This window comes from Pinus tabuliformis, chromosome X, assembly GCF_031772625.1.
Source record: "Pinus tabuliformis cultivar Carrire ecotype Pingquan chromosome X, CPIR1, whole genome shotgun sequence".
In the NCBI taxonomy this organism is placed as follows: Eukaryota; Viridiplantae; Streptophyta; class Pinopsida; order Pinales; family Pinaceae; genus Pinus; species Pinus tabuliformis.
Window position 1 is genome coordinate 1,350,484,829 of NC_142308.1, and position 22,794 is coordinate 1,350,507,622.

The following is a 22,794-nucleotide window of genomic DNA, read 5'->3' on the forward strand; positions in this document are numbered from 1 at the left end:
AAGCTAGTACAGACTTAGTGCTCCAGGCAGCTGAAAGGAGGCGTTGGAGTATAAACTACACTACTCGGGTTGGGGAGCTATGCGACTGGAGGATTGTGCGAAGCAAGAAAGTGTCACAGGGTTCACAACAATGCGAAGGAAGTTGTGCTACCTAGGGAGAAATCACACAGGTCAACCAGAAAGTGATGATTAAAGTCACTATTCATGATTTGACGGTAGAAATGGGGCCAAATGTAGCGGGCGCCCGACATTTAAGACAAAATTTATGGGTCAAATCCTTCAAAATATATCACCAATCCGGCATTAATGAATTGAATGTGGGGGGAACAGTTGGATTTGAATTCAAAATGCCCTATAAGTTATAGGTGGCCCCCCAGTGAAAAACACTTGGCAATTTGAGAATTAATTTTTTGAGCTCTCATGTGCACATGAACTGAGAATTCTTCGAGGCTCTGATAACAAGTTCAACATTTGACAACTTACCAGAGACGACACAATAACTGTTGAATAACGTTATGTCGACACCTGCAATAGCTAGGGACATCAAAGTAGTTATAGTAGAGCAGCTAGTGTTGTAAATTGTTATGGAGGCAGAAGAAGCTGCTCCAGAGGTTGCCGAAGTATTAGCGGAAGTCCCCAAATCGCCAAGGATGCCAAGACCAAATCCCACCCGAACCAAGGAGAGGGTGAAGGATAAGAAGGGCAAGTAGCCTACAATACTGGTGTGTGCATCGCTATGAAGAAACCCATCGAAGGACAAGCCCACTGCATAGGAAAAGGGCAAAGCCATCAATCTGGAGTCATAGGAGGAAGAAATCGAAGACATCTCGATGGATGATGAGGATGTGGGGATAGACATGGAGGAAGTTGAAGCCCACGGTGCTGACCCTCTCACTCAGTTTTACGTCCCTTCGTGCAAAGGTAAGACCAAGGTACCGAAAGATATCGACGAAAGAAAGGTCCCCTTGCAAACCCCTCTACTACCGTATGAGAGTTTTTTGGAAGGACCGCGCTTGGGGCAGGTTCCTCTATTAAAACTCAAATACTGGGACTTGTCTGACCATGAGAAGTTCCCACACTTGGCGACCAAGCAACTGATGCGCTACAATATCAATACAACCACTAGGATGACGACATTGGAGCCGCGGAGGTGGCTCAGAGTAGTAGACAAGGCAGGTCTTCTCAACCTACTATTGGTGTCACACTACAACCACACCCCGATTACAATATTGGTCATCAAGTAGCTACTATGCTTGGTACATGATGGTTATTTGTGGCTCAAGGAGCCAATACCCATCACTGACAGATTGATCCATAGGATCACGCTATTTCCCTACATAGGAGAAAATTCGCCCATGATGTTTGGCAGAAAAGGTGGTGACCAGGCTCTTGCGGAGGCCATGAAGGAGAAGTTTAAGCTGGTGAAGAATCCGCATGGATATGCCATATCCAGTATTAGTGAACTTGCCATAAAGGTGGCAACACAAGTTTTTGCAGAGAAGTTGACGAGGAAGTGTCGCGCCGATGAGATGTCGGCGCCTATCGTCATGCTAGTAGCTAAGTGCGCTGAAGGAGTCTAGTTCAATTGGGCGAACTATCTCTGCAGTGAGTTCCTTATGAACTACCATGAGCCACAGGATCTTAGCAAGACATTCCACTGCCTGTGGCTCTTGTTGTCTATCGTGCTAGTAGCATGGGAGTTGTTAGAGGACAGTCAATTCATTTCGGTTGCGCCAGACCCACTAGAAGTAGTAAAGTATGCTTTGTTGTGGGTGACCAAGGATGCACAGTGCATCAAAGATAGCAAGATCTTCTGGATCTTGATGGAGATGAACATCCACATGGCCATCAATCGCAAATCGTAGTTGTCACCTACAATGTTTACCAACCTATAGGGCTATGTGAAGTTTAAGGTAGATTTTCACCATGTGTCTATTAGGGTGCAGAAGGACCCTTTGTTGTACATGGTATGACCTGTATTACCTGGCAATAGATGATGACATTGATGCAGTACTTGATCACTGGCCGACAGAATGGCGCACTACAGCAGACTTGGCGGTGGGAGGGTGCAAGCCCGCCGCGCAGCGAAAGAAGGAGGAGGCCAAGATCAAGATGATGTAGTTGGACGAAAAGAGAAAGAAGGAGGTCATTGACAAGGCCTAGGTGGAGCGTGATGCTGCTCAGCAGATGGAGAAGTAAACAAGTGGAACAGAGTGGGGCTATGAAAAAGGCATGAGGTTCCATTCACCTGAGACAGAGGAAGAGACGGATGAGAAAAAAGAGAAGCACAGCATAGACCTATAGGTGACGCCTGCCCACATCAAATGTCCAAGGGAGCAAGGGAAAGGAGGGCCCAGGAAGAAATCCCAAGGCACTAAGACATTGCTGGACATAATCGCCCTCATAGAGGGTGACTTGCACGACATTGGAGACATGGTGCGAGATGTCACCGTAGAGGCCCTACAATATTTTGAGCAGCAGCAACAACTAATATTGGGGGTCATCTAGACAGGTCTGCAAGAGTTGCAGACCCATGCATCACAGGTTGGCACGGTGTCAACCAGCCTTGCCATCGGCACTTCAGAAGCTGCCGAGATGTTGCGTGCAACGGTCTCCAGCGCAATAATGCTACCCAATGGAGCACTAACCATGGACAATGAAGCTGACATACCCACTTTCAGCACCCTCAATGTAGTAGGGTTGAATCTAGCAGTGCTCCCTAACAAGGTGCTCCACCTATTGTAGGATGGAGTGATTTTGGAGTTGAGGGCCTATGAGCACTGTGCTCTATAGGTAATCAGCAAGAAATAGATTAACAATGAGAAGATGGCACTACAACGAGACTCGGCCATTGCCGCCAAGACCAAGGCGACTGAACAAAACAAGCGTATACTTCAGGTCATGGAGGAGGCATGTTGAATGGTCCTAGAGTTGGCCATTCCTGAGAAAGAACTAGTCGAGGTGTGCATCCACAAGCTGGCTATAGGGGTGCACGATGCTCGTACATAAATGGTGAGGGTTCAGTTGGAATTGAACCTACAGATCACCGAATTACAGTTGAAGGCCCAGCTTTCAACAACATCATAATTAAAGGAGCAGTGTACAACCGTTATCATAGAGGCAATAGCAACAGTTGACAGTGTAGTAGCGGACTACACATAACTCTTTGAATAGTCATTTGAGGTCTTGATGAGCTTGTAGGAGGACCCTAATGTACAACAACTCGAAACAAAAGCATGCGAATTGCAGGAGCACTATGATAAGGTCAAAAGCACAGCACGAACTGTCGCGCTCACACAGAGACTGGAAAAGCTGCAAGAGGCCATGCAGCTGAAAGAATAGGTGGATGCAGTGCAACACAAGGAAGTAGTGCTGAAGGCGCGACTGAAGCCCTGGTTGGATGAGGCTTATGTGGTCACAGCCTCTATTGAAGGAAAGATTGTGAAATTGCAAGAAACTAAGAAAAAGCTTTAGGCCAACAGTTCAGGAGTAGCGACTGAGCAGATGGTTGAAGAAGCAAAGCAAGTGGTCGCACAGTGCACTTCCAAGGTTACAATCATACAGGACAAGCTGGGAGGTCTTCACACTAAGATCTCCATGCCTACAGAGTGACTCGAGGGTGAGTCACGATATTTGTGTTGGGGGCTTGTTGGGAACAGGATCCCACAAGGATAGTTTTGGGGCCAAAATCCCATGTTTTGGGTCAAATTTTGCAATAAAGTTGTAAAGTCTCTACATTTTGTGGTCGCGGAGCACAAAGGTGTCACGAGTCATAAAGGGTTTTCCGCCCTTATTTTGTAAAGTGTAAAGTCAGCTGTAAAGATCTACCCATGGTCCGTGGACCATGGGATTGTATAAAAAGAGCTAAGTAGAGGCTCTGCAACTGAGTGCACAGAGGCCTAGGGTGGAAGTCTGAAGCTGAGTGTGCATACCCTATAGTTGTGCGCGCAGGGCACATAGAGTCTGTAATCATCTGAAGATATCAATAAAGAGAATCATTCTACAAATTCTGTGTCTTTGTTTCCTGTTAATACATCTTGTCATATTGTGTATGAATTCCATTTACAATGCTTATGCGATGTGCAAATGTATGTAATTACGTTGGTTAATAGAACACATGTAAGGATATCTGTTTATGCAGCATTAACTGTGATTATTTAATCAGATAAGTAAGACACTTAAGATAATCTGGGAATCTGCACAATATGCTACCTTAGTAGCGTGAAAGTACTTGAACCGTAGGTTAGGGCTGCGTTAAGGTCAATTGTACCCCTTTGCGGAGGTACTAAAGGGTGGAATAAAGGGCTTGACTGATAGAGCCTAGAACTTAGCGACCTGCGTGAAAGTAGGAACATAAGGAAGAAACCAACATCACAACCATCTCAGGGTGTGGAAACTTGGTTCCATCATCCCCTTGTTATCACCCCAAGAAACTCTCCTAGGTTGTATCTCAGAGATGCTTGGGAACATTACAAACTCAACAAAAATGTTGGAAAATGGTGGATGAATGAAGGGAATGATGCATATTCAAGCCAGATAACCACTTCTACTATGCTTAACCCCAGACATAGGTGAACACCCCTAGACTACAAGGCTTTTGACCACCAATTACTCACAGCTTAAGGAAAATGTGATGATGGAGAATACTGATCACACCAGCAGATGCATAGGACCCTGTGATGGCCAGCTGCAACCAATTAAAAGGTCTGTAATTCTATTTCCTAATGCACAGACAGGATGACAACTCTATGGCATTAAAACAACAGAAACCTGCATACACATTCAATGATACTAACTAGATCTTAACATAGAGGTGGGATGACAGCCCCTCTAATGCTAAACATCAAGAGCACATGAAAAATTTATAACAAGCACAGCCTGGAACAAAGAAGAAGTGGAAAGTAAGCAATTAACAGAAAAAGAAGCTTGAATTAGCTGAAAATGAAGACCAGAAGCTACAGGTGTCACAATAGTTGCAAATTCCAGAAGTTGAGCTTTACATCAAGATAACATTCATCAACCCTCAACCCTCTGTCTTCTGGATATATATAGAGGTTGATTACGAAAACACTCTATTGCTCTATGCGTGGAGGGTTCATAATGGACCACCAACCACATTTACAATTAAATATGGGTCTTTGCTGCAAACTGAGTGTTTTAATGAACAAAATCGACCTTTCTGGTATTTTGCAGTCCTCCTCTGAGCAGGTACCGTATAATATGGAACATGCTCCAACACTGATAAATGCTTGAACTGCTCGAGGGTGTCCTTTTTATCCTTCGGCCATTCCGCTGGTCAATTGTAGTTGTTGAAGCTTTATTACACAAGGTACAGGTAGCTGGCCTCCTTCCTCCCTCAAGTGCGAAGAACAGGCTAAGGACACAGGAAATATGGCGGAGGCTTGACAGGGAAAGATCAATCGTTGATATGTGTAAATCAACGGTGGAGAGCAGCTTACAGGGGTTAATGGGAGGAAATATGGATGGAGAAATGAAGGCCATTGAATTTGGACATGGCAGATCTGACGGTTGACGGAAGCAGAAGACGCACAGAGATTAATCTGCGGGAGGAGGGTACGGTGGCGGTAAGCAATTTTATGACACCACTTATCGAAGGAGGCAGTATCCGTATAACAGACAGCGAACACAGTCATGGCGTGACACATGGTGGAGGAAAACTGCTTCCCTCACGGGTTATCACGTGTGTAAGTCATGGCGGCGAGGAAAACGACTACCGTTAGATCGTGTGGTGGATGCGATCAACGGCGGGGAAAAGATGACAGGTTAGCAAGCGGGAAATCCAATGGAGACCGTTAGAGTGGGGCAATCAAAAAATGCGATTGCAAAAGCAACAAAGGGTTATTTTGGGGTGGGTTCATGTGTTAAGTGCCCGAGCTAAATAAACATGGGTTTACGCAGGTTTTTTGGAATAAAACAGAAACATCGGGGTAAAAGGGAATTTAAGGTTTACAAAGGATTTTGGAAGAAAATAGGGATAGTGGGAGTGAAGAGAATATAAGGGAAATGAAGGAGGAGGGAGCTTCTCAGGCATGAAACAACGCTGCCACACCTGTTTACGATCCATCGAATGTCACAAAATTTAGCAGAGCTAACAATGCCTCCTTCTGGGGATGAGATCCTCCTTGTGAGGTCTCAAGAACCTGCAAACCAATGCCTTCTTGCAAAACCAGCTTTAAAAACATTGCCTAGTATCCATTGGGCATGGAGTCAAACCAAGTCTACACTAAAAACCTATACAAGAAAATGATTACAATCACTAAGGCTTGAGAGCCTTAAACAACATAAAATTTCAAAAATTGGCTATCTGCTGGGCCATCAAAAATGTTTCTCCTGCTCTCGGCCCATTCGTCATAGAGCTGCAAAACAGGATTTATTTGATCATCTACCTCAAAGAGTTTAGGGCATTTGACCTTAATAGGAAGATATGGATCAAATCTCATCTCCCTTTTGTGTGCTCTCTTCCTTGGATGTTCTTCATAGGAGCCTCTGTACACCTGCTGAATAATTATGGCTGCTGTGTACTTGTCTTTGTCATCTGTGGCCTGCATAATTAATATGAATGGCAAACCAATGTATTCTTGTGTGGAGGACTCACAGACATCATATACTCCTGCATCTTGCTTTGAACAATCCACATCCAAGGAGGAGTCCCAAAACTGAGCATCTTCTTCCTCTATCATCTAATAAGCTGCCTTTTCAATCTGTGTAGAAGCCACCTGAGAAGGTCTCAAAATATCAAGACTGAGGTGATCAATATCAGCCTTGGGCATTGAATTTTGTCGTGCCTCAATGTTTAGGAGGCAACTTGGAGGGCTTCTCTTTTGAGCAGACAGAGAAACATAAGGTGATGGGGAGCTTTCTTCTCCCTTATTGATCACTGGGCAGGGGACAAAAGCAGGTTGGAAAATTTGTAGATCTTCATAGCCATGCGAAGATGAGCTAGCATCGGGCACAAATTCTTGGAGGTTGGTAGGACCTGCTGCTGACTGCTTCTGCTGATTAGCTTGTTGTTCTACAGCTACAACAAGCTCATGAGCAGCGCCTTTGGATAAAGCATCTTCATATGCAGCTCTGGTTAGGAAGGGGGCACTGTCCTTATCTTCCAAACCATGGACCTCCTCCTGTTCTTCAGGCTGCTCTTCTTCCATGACTATATTCTGAAAAAGGGTCTTCACCCTTTGATCTTCGTTTGTAACTTTATTTCTTTGCAAAATCTGCAAATTCTCATTTGCTCCTCTATATGGATTTGGAGTTGGAAGAGAAAAGGAACAATGAGCTCTTGCTTCTTCAGAATATTGCTCAGCCTTTAGTTTGGAAACTTCAGAGGCTAATAACTCTATCATCCTAGCTAATTCATCGATCCCAGGATCTGAGGATGATGAGGACTCTCCTCCCTGTCTTCTCCTTTTAGCATCACCTTCGAGTCCTTCTGCAGCAATGATGTTTGCTTCTATTTCAAAGGCTGCATTTTTCATATCAGCCAAAGAAGCACATATTCTTTCTCTTAACCACAGGCAGAACTGAGAATCAAAGGCATTGGCATAAGTAATCATAGCAGAAGTAGGGGTAGGCTTTACTTCAGCTGACATTCTGCTGTACATATGATTGAATCTGATGTTGAAATCAGACAACAACTCACCATCTTCTCTCTGCAAGTTCCCAAATTTAGTATAATAAAAGAGAAGATCTTTATTATTCCCCCGGTGCTTTAGGAACACATCATCTAGGGCCTCAATATCTGCAATAGACCTAGGGGGTAATTTTCTAAACCATTTTCTAGCTTCCCCATCTAGGCTTTGGACAAAAAACCCTCATCTAGACATCATCTTCATTAATATCTAGGTTATCAGCATAACTATAAAAGGCCTCAAGGTGCTCTTCAGTTGATATTCCTTCTGTACCAGTAAACCTAGGCGTGAATTCTTGATAATCTCCTGTAGGCATGGCATTCAAAGGGACAGGCAAGACCAAGGGTCCATACCTGGCAGCAACTATTCTTTCTATCTTTGTAAGGGCTTGCTGACCTGCCATGACTAGGGTATATGAAGGGATACTGGTAGACTGAGTGGTATGAATCAATGAAAGGAATGGTAGAAACAGAGGAATATGATGGACAACAAAGAATGTTTCTTTCTTTGAACTGGAATTCGAAAGGGAGATGAATGACTAAGGAGCTTTATGAATCTCTAAAGGTGAATTTCACTAGCAGAGATACATAGGATTTCCAAGGCTTACCTGGTCCTGATGCTCCTTTCTACGATATTTTCTTCTGCTTAACGATCTTCTCAGGATCATGCACTAGTTCAGCTGGTGATTTCTGAAGATATCTTCGATCATACCTCACAAACTGAGCCAGAACTTCAATGTGGAGTCACCAGAAGTTGGTCTTCCTCTAGTGGAGTTGCCAGATAGATGATTACAACCAGAATATGTGCCCAGACCTTGTTTATCATCAAAATTTGGAACTGTGTCATTATCCATAGGAAGCTGAGCTTCGATTCTCCTCTCCCCGGAAATGCACCAATTAATGTTATGACCCCAAGAAACTATCCTAGGTTGTATCTCAGAGATGCTCGAGAACATTACAAACTCAACAAAAATGTTGGAAAATGGTGGATGAATGAAGGGAATGATGCATATTCAAGCCATATAACCACTTCTACTATGCTTAACCTTAGACATGGGTGAACACCCCCAGACTACAAGGTTTTTGACCACCAATTACTCATAGCTTAAGGAAAATGTGATGATGGAGAATACTGATCACACCAGCAGATGCACAGGACCCTGTGATGGTCAAATGAAACTAGTTAAAAGGTCTATAATTCTATTTCCTAATGCACAGATAGGATGACAACTCTCTGGCATTAAAACAACAGAAACTTGCATACACATTCAATGATACTAACTAGATCTTAACACAGAGGTGGGATGACAACCCCTCTAATGCTAAACATGAAGAGCACATGAAAAATGTATAATAGGCACAACTTGGAACAAAGAAGAAGTGGAAAGTAAGCAATTAACAACAAAAGAAGCTTGCATTAGCTAAAAATGAAGACCAGAAGCTGCAGGTGTCATAATAGTTGCAGTCTCCAAAAGTTGTACTTTACATCAAGATAACATTCATCAACCCTCAACCCTCTATCTTCTGGATATATATAGAGGTTGATTACAAAAACACTCTGCTGCTCTATGCGTGGAGGGGTCATAATGGACCACCAACCACATTTACAATCAGATATGGGTCTTTGCTGCAAACTGAGTGTTTTAATGAAAAAAATCGGCGTTTCTGGTACTTTGTAGTCCTCCTTTGAGCAGGTAGTGTATAATATGGAACATGCTCCAACACTGATAAATGCTTGAACTGCTCGAGGGTATCCTTTTTATCCTTCGGCCATTGCGCTGGTCAATTGCAGTTGTTGAAGCTTTATTACGCAGGGTACAGGTAGCTGGCCTCCTTCCTCCCTCAAGTGCGAAGAACAGGCTAAGGACACAGACAATATGGCGAAGGCTTGACGGGGAAAGATCAACCATTGATATGCGTAAATCAATGGTGGAGAGTGGCTTACAGGGGTTAACGGGAGGAAATATGGATGGAGAAATGAAGGCCGTTGGATCTGGATGCAGCAGATCTGACAGTTGACGGAAGTGGAAGACGCACGAAGATTAATGCGCGGGAGGAGGGTACAGTGGTGGTAAGCGGTTTTATCACATCACCTATTAGAGGAGGCAATATCCGTATAACGGGCAGTGAACACAGTCATGGTGGATACGTGACGGAGGCAAACCGCTTCCCCTGCGGGTTATCGCATGTGTAAGTCACGGTGGTGGGGAAAGCGACTACCATTAGATCGCGCGGTGGATGCGATCGATGGCGGGGAAAAGACGACAGGTTAGTGAGCGGGAAATCCAACGGAGACCGTTAGATTAGGGTAATCAATGGCTGTGATTGCAAAAGTGACAGAGGGTTATTTTGAGGCGAGTTCATGTGTTAAGTGCTCAAGCTAAATAAACATGGGTTTACGCAGGTTTTTTGGAATAAAACAGAAACAATGGGGTAAAAGGGAATTTAAGGTTTACAAAGGATTTTGGAAGAAAATAGGGACAGCGGGAGTGAAGAGAATATAAGCGAAATGAAGGAGGAGGGAGCTTCTCATGCATGAAACAACGCTGCCATAGTTGTTTACGATCCATTGAATGTCACAAAATGTAGCAGAGCTAACACCCACCATACTGCTTCGAGTGGGACTTAGGTCCGCGCTCGCGGGCTGATGCCGAAAGGGCCAGTAGTGTAGGGATTTGTTTAGCTAACTAATGTTGAACCTAGGTCAGGCCCCACACAGCCAACAACCCTCAAACATCGGAATGTCAAAGTTAATTTGTACCTTAAAAGGGGTGACCCCTCTAGAGTGGTTGTTGGATGAAGATACATTGTCTTTGGGTAGTCATCGAAGGATATGGGAAACATTATCCATCACCATGTTCCTTTATCGCTCAAGGGCTTCCATGAGAAATATTTTGATAGGATCTCCTCCCCCCCTGTCTTTCTTTTCTTTTGCCATAGGACGTCGTTGGGGTTTTCAAGATTGGTCTTGCAAAGGTTCAACCAGATCGAGCCCTAACTCCTTATACCCTGGCCTCATTAGGGACATGTAGAGAAAAACAAAGAAAGAGAAGATCACACTAATACCACTTATCTAAACTTAAACAAGAATGCAACAAATTACATATGTAACCATAAATACAGAGATGCAATAGAAATGATTGTTGGGCGCAAGCCCAATGTGGCCTAGATTTTTGAAAAACTCTACATTTTGTGGAGTGGAGAACACAGTAAAGAAACGAAATGTGAAGTGGACCATGTAGTGGAGAATAATTAGATGTACCATGCGGTGTAAGGGATTCAGGGTGGGTCGAAGCCCCACCTTTTGCAAAGGATCAATGGCTTTTGGGCCATAATGTCTGTTTTTAGGGAGCCCATGGTATTTGGACCTGTTGTGGCCAGCAACCCCCCCCCTTAGTTCATTTAAGTGTTGACCAAAATACTAAATGAATGGGGACCCTCAGTTAAATTTTTAGAAAAAACAAGAGTTTCCTTTCCTCAAAATAAGGTTACCATCATGGGCTTAGGTTAAGTCTTTTGAATATTTTAAACCTAAGTCTATGATAAGGAGAAAATCTTTAAAGTCGCGTTGCAAAAAGATAAGAAATACCTCCATTTCTCTTTAAAATTAGTGTGCGCAAGATCCTCGTGTTAAGAACAACGTCGCGTCGCAACAAAGTAATACTCATAAAGAAAAACTTAAAGATTCACCGATCTGCGATAACGCCGATCGCAAGATCGCATATCGCAGAAATGAGCCAGCAAGATTTGGCAAACATCAAACTTCTGCAATCTGCGATGTTGCGATCGCTGCGATGCCACATCCTTGCGATTTGCGATGGTATGATTTGCGATGGTGCGATTTGTGATCGCGCGATATGCGAGGTTACGTAAGCAAATCATAAATCACTTCATTACGAATCCTTCGGGCACGCCATTCAAAGAAAAGCCACTTACCATAATCTGACTCGAAATCATGTGCTTTTAATGATAGTAAATGAATTAGTTGTCAGTTATTAAATGGATTAAAGACGCGTGCCTTGGTAGAGATTTAATTCACATAAGGTGGCATATTTGATACGTCTGCTGCATTTAAAACTCTCCCATCACCTTTCTGGATCAGTCATTTCCACTTCACTCGTAATCTGCAGGAACGAAGAGCTAAGACGATTCAAGCACAAATGCAGGAAGAAATGGGAAAGAAAAGTAAGGCTCAAAGCTCCGAAGCGAAGGAAAAAACGAAGGAGATGGCGCCTTTGTATACAAACACAGCCTATAATAGAGATGCAGGGATATCAACATGGGAAAGCATGTACAGGCTGCTAGAAGAGGAAAATCCCAGAATAATGAAGGTTGCTGCTGCCGCGGGCGCACACCGCTCTTCTGAGGCGTCCTTAGAGGACCTAGCATGTTCATTTCTTCACAGAATAGCGGAAAGACCCAAAATTCTACCATATACAGATATGATCAAGTGGATACTGGATGATGCAGACATGAACAACAGACAATTCAAAGTTCAAGGACACGGGCTCATCGGATCATTTGTTGCACAAGATTTGAAGCTTATGTATCATCTTCCTCAACCGCAAGTGACCTATAACGCACAATTCGTTAAGAAGTTCGCGACAGAGAACCCAGACCTATCAGACACCACCAAAGATTGGTCTAGAAAAGAGGAGCCGCTCAAAAAGGACAAAAACGGTATGTACATCACTGGTTCCCTCACCTCTCCATATTGTTTTGCTACGGCCATGCTCTGTAGGTTATTTGGGATGACGGATGTCAACAAGTTTTCGTCTGAATGGCTACCATTAATTGATGCTGCCACAAATGCCGATATTATAGATTGGGCCAAAATCCTTTCTGATAATCTATACACGGCTGTTATCAATTACCGGTCTAAAAGATCCTTGTCTCAAAGGGTCTATCCTCATTTTTATCTGTCTGCATATGTCATGGATTCTGTTTGTCTTGTGTCTAAATTCCCTATTATGGGTTGGAAATGGACTACCCAAGACCCATTGCCTATCCATCTTTATCATAAGGTGTTATGGGATTCTCAGTTCATCCCTCACTTCTACCAGATTTTCCACGGGCTTATTTTGCCCCTGTATAGAATAATGTATGATAAAGACCCCCCGAGGTGCTCTCCTGAGGCATAAATTGGCATCATCCACATTGCGAGATGGTTCAGGGAAGAATGGTTTACTTATATTAGAGTTTTTGGAAGCACTGTACCTCCACATATCCTACCTCTATATATCCCTGATAAACTCTTGGCTCGGGAAATTGCCTACCAAACCTGTTCAGAAGGCGGCCTGACCAAAGACCTAAAGGACAAGAAGAAGGCCATATGGCCTCAATTTCCTGTAGCTTGTGGGGCCGTCTCTTTGTTCGATGTGGGACACGCTTTCACCGAAGTGGAGAATGTGACGTGTCTTCAATTATTTAAATTCCCAGCAAGGCCTTTTGACCCGAATGATGTTGCCCAAGAGTTCACAACGAACGTCAAAATAAAAGTGTTCTCTGGGAAGAAAGATTTGTTTGATGATTTGTTTCAAAGAAAAAACTCACTCCAAGAAATTTTACGGGAAGCTCGGTCGAGGTTGTCTCCAGATGACCTCCAAAGATTCTTGTTATACAGAGAAAGAAGGCTCGCCAGTATTCCTCTAGAGAAACTGCGACTGCCTGCTAGAGAGCCAACTCCAAGCATTAGCCTCAGCGAAAACTCTAGCACTTCCAGATCTAAGTCCAACGCTGCACAAGGAGTACCTGAGCATCCTAAAGAGTCTAGATACGACCAAGGAAAAAACAAAGAAACAACTAAAGATACAGCTTAGTCAAGTGCAATGTCTCAACAACAAGTTATCGCCTCCCCACTAAGAGATGTCCCCCCTCCTGTCATCAAAGCACCACTCGTCACAACAGAGCTAGACAAAGAATGGGAAACCTTCAATGAATTGATCAATCTTGAAGGGCAAGCCCTGAAAACACCTGTGAACAATACACAGGTAGTGCAAGAAGTGGTTTCGACCATAGTCAGCAACGTCACAGAAGAAGAACACGTTCCTATCACTCCACCTTCTGAACTTCTACTTAATGTAGAAGAAATTCCCCCACTGGATGTATTCTATAGTCCCCAACACAAAGTAGTTGTAAGGAGACAGAGGAAGAAAAGGAAACTAGAAAATACACTGTCACAAAATGCTGAACATTTGGACGTCTTATGGAAAGACCCCAATAGTAACCCGACTGAAAATCTCACGAAGCTGTCTCAGATCGCAGGAGCATATGCTTCTGCAACTATCGACAAGGCATCAGAAGTTCAGCAACTATTAAAAGAACAAGAAGATCAGATACAGCTGCTACAACAACAGTTGCAACAAGCCAATGTTAATATTGAAGCTTCCAAACAGCTCGAGAAGCTACAAGAAGACTTTCAGCAGATGAAGATAGGCTATCAAAGAAGTCTAGACGAGAAAGGAAGACAATTACAGATTTTACAAGAAATGCATAAAGACGAGCCTAAACTAGCAGAATTTATTTCAGAATCTATTGGCTTGAATGAGCAACTACTGCAGCAACAGGAAGAGTTGGGACGTAAAATATCACAGTGGAGTCACTATTGCGAGCTAAGCGATAAAGTCACTAATCAAGTGGTAGACTTGTGGAGTGACTACGATCAGAGTGACAAAAGGGTGACAGAATACTTAGCTTGGCAGGATGATGATGAAGGGAAAAGAGCAGGTGCACCCAGGATAAACGAAAATCATAAAGAATTGCTCTTTAATAAATGGGACGATCAAATCAGGCAGGCGAAGCAAGCAGCAGAGACAGCGGCTACACAGGCAAGCATTCTCATCGACTGTGTAAATGAGAATTTACACAAGGCCAATTTAATTGCAGAGACCACCCCGGGGTATCTACCAAAGAGGTTACAACTGGAAGCAGAATGGAAGCAGAAAGCGCAGGCAAAGGAGAGAGCAATCCAAGTGTTAGCCAGGTTGAATTGGGAATGTTACTGGATGTACTTGGCCAAGCCGCACAGGCAATGGATGACGGTGAAATGCATCACAAACGCGGCCGAAAAAATAGTGCCATCTCTCGTAGATGTTGTTTTTGCAGCACAACTCAGTGCCGAAATCAGTCAGCCGACTCTCCTCAAGCCTATGCTGAACACTTGCAACTTTAAGGACCAAGTTCAGAAGTAGTCTTGTTTAGAATGTTGTTTTTTTCTTTTAACTAGATTAGAAAAAGGACGGTCATTTGAAAACCACATCCTAAAATTTTGTAATAATACTATTATTAGAATTAGGAAGTAGTATTTTAACCCTTCTCATGCATTTAGAGAAGGGTCCAGAAATTTGTCAAAAACTTGTCCTCGGAACATGCACTTCTGCACCCTCAGAGGAGGTTTTGATGAATGGATGGATCGATATTTATTAATGTTTGCATTTTAATGTCTGCTACTGATGTTGCGCTTTTGTACTCTTAGTAGATGTTAGAACAAGTAGAGGTAAATCATTATTGCTTGAAGCTTATGAGTGAAACCAGTCATAAATGGTACTTTTATCTCTTGACCAGTTCTTGCTTATATTCTTAAAGTGATATGCAGTTTTCAGTTGTTTATATGTTAATGTATGAATGTGTGAGTTACCATTTGGCACTTTTGTACGGTGGAGTCATTTATTTGTGCTTGATATATGAATAACGTATTATGCGATATGATGTTCACAACTGTTTTGCTTAACTTCTTATGTAGAATGGTTTATCTTAATTGATTTCTATTCTTATGATAGCTGAATGATCTTTATTACCAGTTATTGTTCGAAATCTCTTTAGATCGCATAATAGAAGAAATACACCCCAGGTTAGCGTAGATTAGATGTGTTGTTTCTAATTAGATTACAATAGCATAGAGTTAGTTTAGAAGTTTGAATTAAATTAGATTAAAACACTCCTAGATCAGCACTATCCAACTCTACACACACACACACCCCTTAGATTGGGAAACTGGTCCCATTATCCCCAGTCGGACCTACTATACCAAATGGATAAGGAGTTGCCAACCAAGGTCCGGACCAGGTGGGTATCCCCCTTGTTGTCGACTCGATTTTCGGGGCCTCAACAGGACCATGGTATTGTAATGATGAAACACGTCGATGTAACAGTATATATATGGTAAAATAATAATAAAATGATGATTGAATTGATCCATATCAAAGTGTTATGGTTATATTATTGTGATTTATAGTTTTGTAGCAATGGAGAGGCTCTATAGCTGAGTGCGTAGAGGCCTTAGTCTGCAGTTGAGTGCGCAGACATCCTGCATCTTAATGCATAGGCCAATAACTATTTTTTGTATAAGAGTTATTATATTAAGTAATAGTTCTTGTTGACATAGCCCCACATTGGGGTGAACCAGAGTAATTTGGTGTCTTCATGTGTATATTTGGTTATTATCGTTTTAGAGTTGTAGTTATTACAATTGTATTTGATTTTAGAACAATGATGGTTTATGGTTTTATATGATTAAGTGAATAATGTAATATGGAGAAGTGATTTATGAATGTTAAGAATAAGGAAACATAATAGTGCCACATCTCCACATCGTTTAAGGATGTAGAAACCTGGTTCTGCATCCTTCCATAGTCACTTCAGGTGAGACTACAATATGCTTCCAGGTCGTTGCCAAAAGGTCTAGTGATTGAGGGTTTCGTTGGTGCACATTATAGATTGAACATGGGTCAGACCAAACCAAGAGAACAAATGGTTCTATTATTGGGATCAGAATATATTTGAGGGAAATGTGGATAGTCGTTGCCAAAAGGTCTAGTGATTGAGGGTTTCGTTGGTACACATTATAGATTGAACATGGGTCAGCCCAAACCAAGACAACAAATGGTTCTATTATTGGGATCATAATATATTTGAGAGAAATGTGGATGTGGCACCCATCGAAGAAAGAAATTCAAGATTAGATAGAACTAATAGAGCAAGAATTTGCGAAGCAAGAAAAAAACCCTCATATAAAATTTGAATCTTGGTTATAGAAGTATATTTTTATAGATCAATATGAAATTTTGTTCGCTTCATTTCCTACCAAGTTGTACGAGTGGATATCAAGGTTGACCAAAAGGAAGAATTGTTTTAAAGGTGAAGAACCTATGACATGGACCCCTGAACTGATACAGCGACTCAAGAGCACTGACAATAGGATTTCAAGGGCTGTTGATTTATGGATTGGTAGTATCTTAGGAGGATTCATTATTGAATACGTAGTAGACTCCACTATGTCCTACAATGAATCAGAAGATCAATTCTTCAAGGGACCGTGAGGTAAGTATTTGAAATCTCTGAAACTTTGGATTAATATTCTTCTTTGTGAAAATGGATTTTTATGGATGCAATCAAATTTCTAGTTTACCTATGTTTGGAAGAAGAGGGAATAAATCTGAACAAGAGATCGAAGTAACGTGAAGTAGAAAGAGATATAAAGTAGATACTAGAAAGACATCTTGTGGATAGGACCCAAATACTTTCATTGAGACTGATTATGTCCCTCTTTTGAGTAAATCTGAAAGTGAAGAAAGCCTCCTTGATAACCCTCAAGTAACTCCATAGTATTTACACTTCCAGCTTGAGAGTTCTTCGAAGCTAGAATCTAGTAATAGCTAGGGTGTTTTTGACCCTCCCGCTCCCCCTCCCTCTACCCGTCCAAAAATAAGTATGGCTAATGATATTAAGCTACTCGTTTTTAGAGGAACTAGATTAGAGGATCCATAATAGTTTTGGTTTTTATCTGAATCAGTATTGACAACAAAGTAGATCAATGATGATAATGTAAAGAAAGTGTAGATCGTTACGACATTCTGAGATAGATCATTAACATGGTATATGAATTATTCAAATAATTATAACAAAACATTTGTAGATATTAAAACAACATTGATAAGCGAGCTTAAGAAACTAAAATCTGAGTCGCAGTGTGTCACTAGTTAAAAGAGATCAAACAGAAACCTACTCAGTTTGTTTTGGAGTTTGATCAAAGATTTAAGGTGTTATTGGATCAAGTAAGCTTTGAAATTTCTCCACAAAAACATCAGGAATGGTTTATAGTTGCGTTGCTATCGTATATCAGATTTCCATTGATGCAACAAAAGATAAGAACTCAAGCTGAAGGACTAGAAATTGCGATGAAATTGGAAGCCTCACCTATAGGAGATACTAATGCAGGCATGCAATAGATTCGGAGTTAGTTGGAAAACCTAACCCTACAGTTACAGGGCATCAAGAAAAGAAAAAAAATTAGAGAGGAAGTTTGGTGTACAAAATGCATATCAGAGGCCTATTTTCAATAACAATGCCCTATCTTCAGAAATTACATGGCTAGTGGGGCACCGAATCCCTTAAATGTAGGATCTAGCCTATGGTGCGAAATATGTAATACTAGAGACAAACATTGCTCAGAAGACTGTTACTTCTTATAGAAATATATATAGACTATGATGAATCTATATTGAAAATTTTGTAAATCAATTGCACATGATGAGAATAATTATCGATCTTATGAACTAATGATGGAGCACGGTGTTGGCACTTATACAATGAAAGAAGAAGAGCATGGATAAGGGGACAATGGAAAACATGGTGGTCAAGGAGATTACCAAGGAAGAGATCGAGGTGGTGGAGCTGGTTGAGGATGTGGAAAAATTATTTGCTATAATTGTGGCCAGCTACATCATTTTGCGAGAGATTTCCAGAACCCCATAATGACATGTAAGCATTGTAAATCCTTTGACCATGTCATTGAAGAATGTCTTGTACTTATGGCGAATATGTAAGAAAAAAGGAATCAACAGCCAACATAGAATATTCAAATTATGACTACTAGAAAGAGGACCAGCAAACCTCAAATTAGTATTGCCACTAGAAGCAGAGCTATGACCGGCAGTGATAAAATGGATGGAAAGAAAGAATCTGAAAGTAAGAAAGTTCCTTTTTCGATATTCAGAAAGAAAAAGAAGTATTTATGGAAGCAAAAAAAAAGTTTTATGGATGCTGAAGCTTCGACCTCTAGTGGACAGCCAAATTAGAAAAGTAACTACAACATTTTATCAGCGTCGATACATAACTGAGATCTGACGCAGGATCGAGCTTCGACACAAGACCAAGATTCGGAAATCAAGTATGTATTATAAATTATTTTCTGCAGAATTGTATGAAATTGCTAAGAGATAAAAATGTTGTAGAAGAGCTTCATGAGTTGATAGATTCCCGTGCATCTAAAGAAACATCGTGAAGTGAGATGCGTGCAGTCAATAATTTTCATCAATAGAAGAGAACCAGAAGAGAGATGAGGCTTAATGCGCAGATAGGAGTATATTAAATGGATCAAATTATTCTGGATCTGGGATCTGATTCTAATTTCTTGACGAAGAAGACATGGGAATTGATGGGTAAGGTGAAGCTACATTGGTCACCTATTCAATTAAGGATGGAAAATCAATAAAATATATTCCCTCTAGGAAGACTACTAGGTGTCATAGTGGATATTAAAGGAGTTTGCACTATTGTTGATTTTGAAGTAATAGAGATCATCGATGATACTAACCCATATCCTACATTACTTGGAATTGACTGGGCATTTGAAAATATGGCCATAATCAATATGAAGAATAGAGAGATGATATTTGAAGGAAGCAATATGAGAGTAATTGTTCCCTTGGATCCATAAGAAGGAGTAAGATACACAGAACCAGTCAAAGAAGAATATTGTGCAACTTACATAGATAGTATCTATCAAATGATAGTGAAGGAACAAGATTTTGTTAACCCTACTACAAAAGGAAATTTGAGTTGGAAGTGTGATAGGTCTTGTACCTCAAAAAACACAAGAAGAATTGGAAAATTGGCAAAATAGGTTGCATGAAGTATCCACAAGGCGTTATGCAAGAATTACTAAATCAGTGCACTCTATGATATCTGAGGTATGTAACCTACCTTCTTATGATGGATTAGGTGGTGTAAATACTTTTCTTAATGATTATGAAGAAAAAGTTCCAGAAAATCAAATATTTTTTAGCTATGGATATAACCCTGAAAGCTACCCCTACTAGATGGTGGAATGCACACAAGAATAATATAGGAGGTTGGCAGGAATGTCGAAGATTGAGGTGGATATGGTTTGGATGGATAGATACAGAGATATAGATAAACTATGATGGTAAAACTAATCCTATGACACATATCCAACTATGCGCTACAACATGGAAGGAGATTATACAGTAAGAATGGGTACATGGATTCATTCATACATTAGAGACAATCCCTAAGAACTGGTACCTAGAAAAAGAGCTTTGACATGATACAGTGAACTAGGTAGACATGGTCGATGGCTTCATATTAACATTAAGCTTTGAGGATGATTGTCCATACATATATTTGGCCCATGAGATAGTCAAGAAGAATTTTTTTTAGAGTATAACCCCACTGACATGGCAGCAACCTGATTGGGTTTTCCAGATAGAAAATGCACTGGAGTGGTATAACCTTACTACAAATGAAGAAGAAGACCCTCGCAACATCGACACAATAGAGTTAGAAGGATACTGTGAAGTAAATGGACTTGAGTTGGACATACTAGCCATAATGAAGCCACTGAATACCAAGAAGGTAAACAAGGATCAGAGAAGGAACCCAAGTTTGCAACAATAGGACATTACTAGGATGAAGAGATAGTCAGTAAAGTTATAGAGTTACTTCATCAATATCAAGAACTATTTCCCACCAAGTTTTTAGAAATTAAGGGTATAATAGGAGATCTATGAGTTATAAGGATCCCCCTTAAGTGTGATGTGAAGCTAGTCAAACAACGACCTTATAGGCTGAACCCGAAGTATAAGGAGAAAGTGAAAATAGAGCTTGATAAGATTATAGAAACAACAATTATTGAACCATTAGAAGAATCAAAATGGGTGATTCCTATGGTGGTGCAAGAGAAGAAGACTCAAGGAGAGACTAAGATATGTTTTGATCTAACGAAGATGAATGATGCATGTTTACATGATCCCTTCCCTACCCCTTTCATAGATAAAGTGCTAGACAATGTTGGAGGTTAGGAAGTTTACTCATTTATAGATGGATTGTTAGGTTATCATCAGATTAGGATTGCACCTGAATATCTGCATAAGACCACATTTGCTACAAAATGGGGCTCATATCAATACACCATAATGCCTTTTGCATTGAAAAATTCCCCTTTCTATATTTTCTAGGGTTGTGGTTACATCTTTTAAGGAATACATTCATAAGTTTCTAGAGGTATATTTTGATGATTGGACAATATTTGGATTGTTCAACAAGCATGTCGGAAGTTTAAGACTTATGCTCAACACATGTAGACACTATTAGATCTCTTTGAACCTAAAGAAGTGCATATTTTGTGTACCTTTTGGCATATTGTTGGGACATATTGTCTATAACCAATGACTAATAGTGGACCATGCTAAGATTGCTATCATTGTGAACTTGCCTCCACCTAAGACATTAAGACAACTTTTCACTACGTTGGGACATACTGGGTATTATAAGAAACTCATCAAGGTGTATGCTCAGATCACTGTGCTTATGGAGAAAATGTTGAAGAAGGATGTAAATTTTTAGTGGAATGAAGAACTTCAGAAGAGTCTCAACATATTGAAATAAAAAATGCCAGTTACACCTATATTTGTGTTCCTTGATTAGAATAAGGAATTCCATGTCCATGTGGATGCCTCTTGTATAGCTTTGGGAGTAGTACTAGAACAAATTGGTGTAGGAGAGATTGACCATCCTATAGCTTTTGCAAGTAGAAATTATCTAAAGCATAAAATAATTAAACCACTACAAAAAGTGAAGGACTGGCTATGGTATATACTTTACAGAACTTTAGACACTACTTGCTGGGATCACATTTTAAAATGTTTATAGATCATTTTGCACTAAAGTATTTGGTTAACAAGCCTATCTTAGGAGGAAAGGTTTGCAGATAGTTAATGTTATTTTAGGAATATTACTTTGAGATCATTGTTAAACTAGGGAGATTGAATGCAGGACCTGACCATTTTTCAAGACTAGAAATAGGGGAAGAACAAACCAGCATAGAGGATAATCTCCCCGATGCATATCTAATTGCAATCAAAGTTTTAGATGACCATTTCATAGATATCATTTAGTTTTTTAACAAAGGAATGGCTTCTTCATAGTATACTACGCAGCAAAAGAAAGAAATAGTGGTTAAGGCAACTGACTTTTCATTAATAGTAGGACAATTATATAAAATGGGACCATATGAGATACTCCACATATATGTTCCTGAACATGAAAGATAGATGATTCTAGCAGATGCTCATGGGGGAACAACTGGAGCACACTATGAAGGAAAAGCTACTACGCATAATATTTTGAGAACAGGATTGTGATGTCCTACACTACATAAAGATGTGGAGTATTTATGAGCATGTGATGTGTGTCAAAGGATAGGGAAGCCTTCAAGAAGAGATGAGATTCAATTGGTACCACAATTTACATTGCAAGCCTTTGAGAAGTGCACCATTGATTTTGTTGGACCTATCAACCCACCTAGAAAAAGGACTGGTGCAAGGTACAAAATCACATCGATTGATTACTTGACACGATGGGCTAAAGCACAACCAGTAAGGGACTGTAGCACAGATACTGCTATAAATTTTATTTTTGAGTACATATTGTCTAGATTTGGATGTCCGGAGATTTTGATGAGGGACCAAGGTTCAAACTTCGTAAATAAGACCATTGAAGCACTGACAGTGGAGTTCCAAGTTTATCATCAGAAGATTATGCCTTATTATCCTCAGGCCAATGGAACTGTAGAAGCATTTAATAATATTATGGAGAATTCACTTAATAAGGTATGAAATTTTAATAGAGATGACTAGGACCTTAGAATTCCAACAGTTTTATTGTCTTATAGGACCACATGTAAAAAGTTGACACGTCAACACCATTTAGGTTAGTTTATGGGAAAGAAGTTGTGATGCCCATGGAGTACATCATGCCTATCTTAAGGATTGCAACTTTTACAGATATGGCATACCCTGATATAATGAAGGAAAGAATGGCATAGTTGTTTGATTTGGAGGAAGATA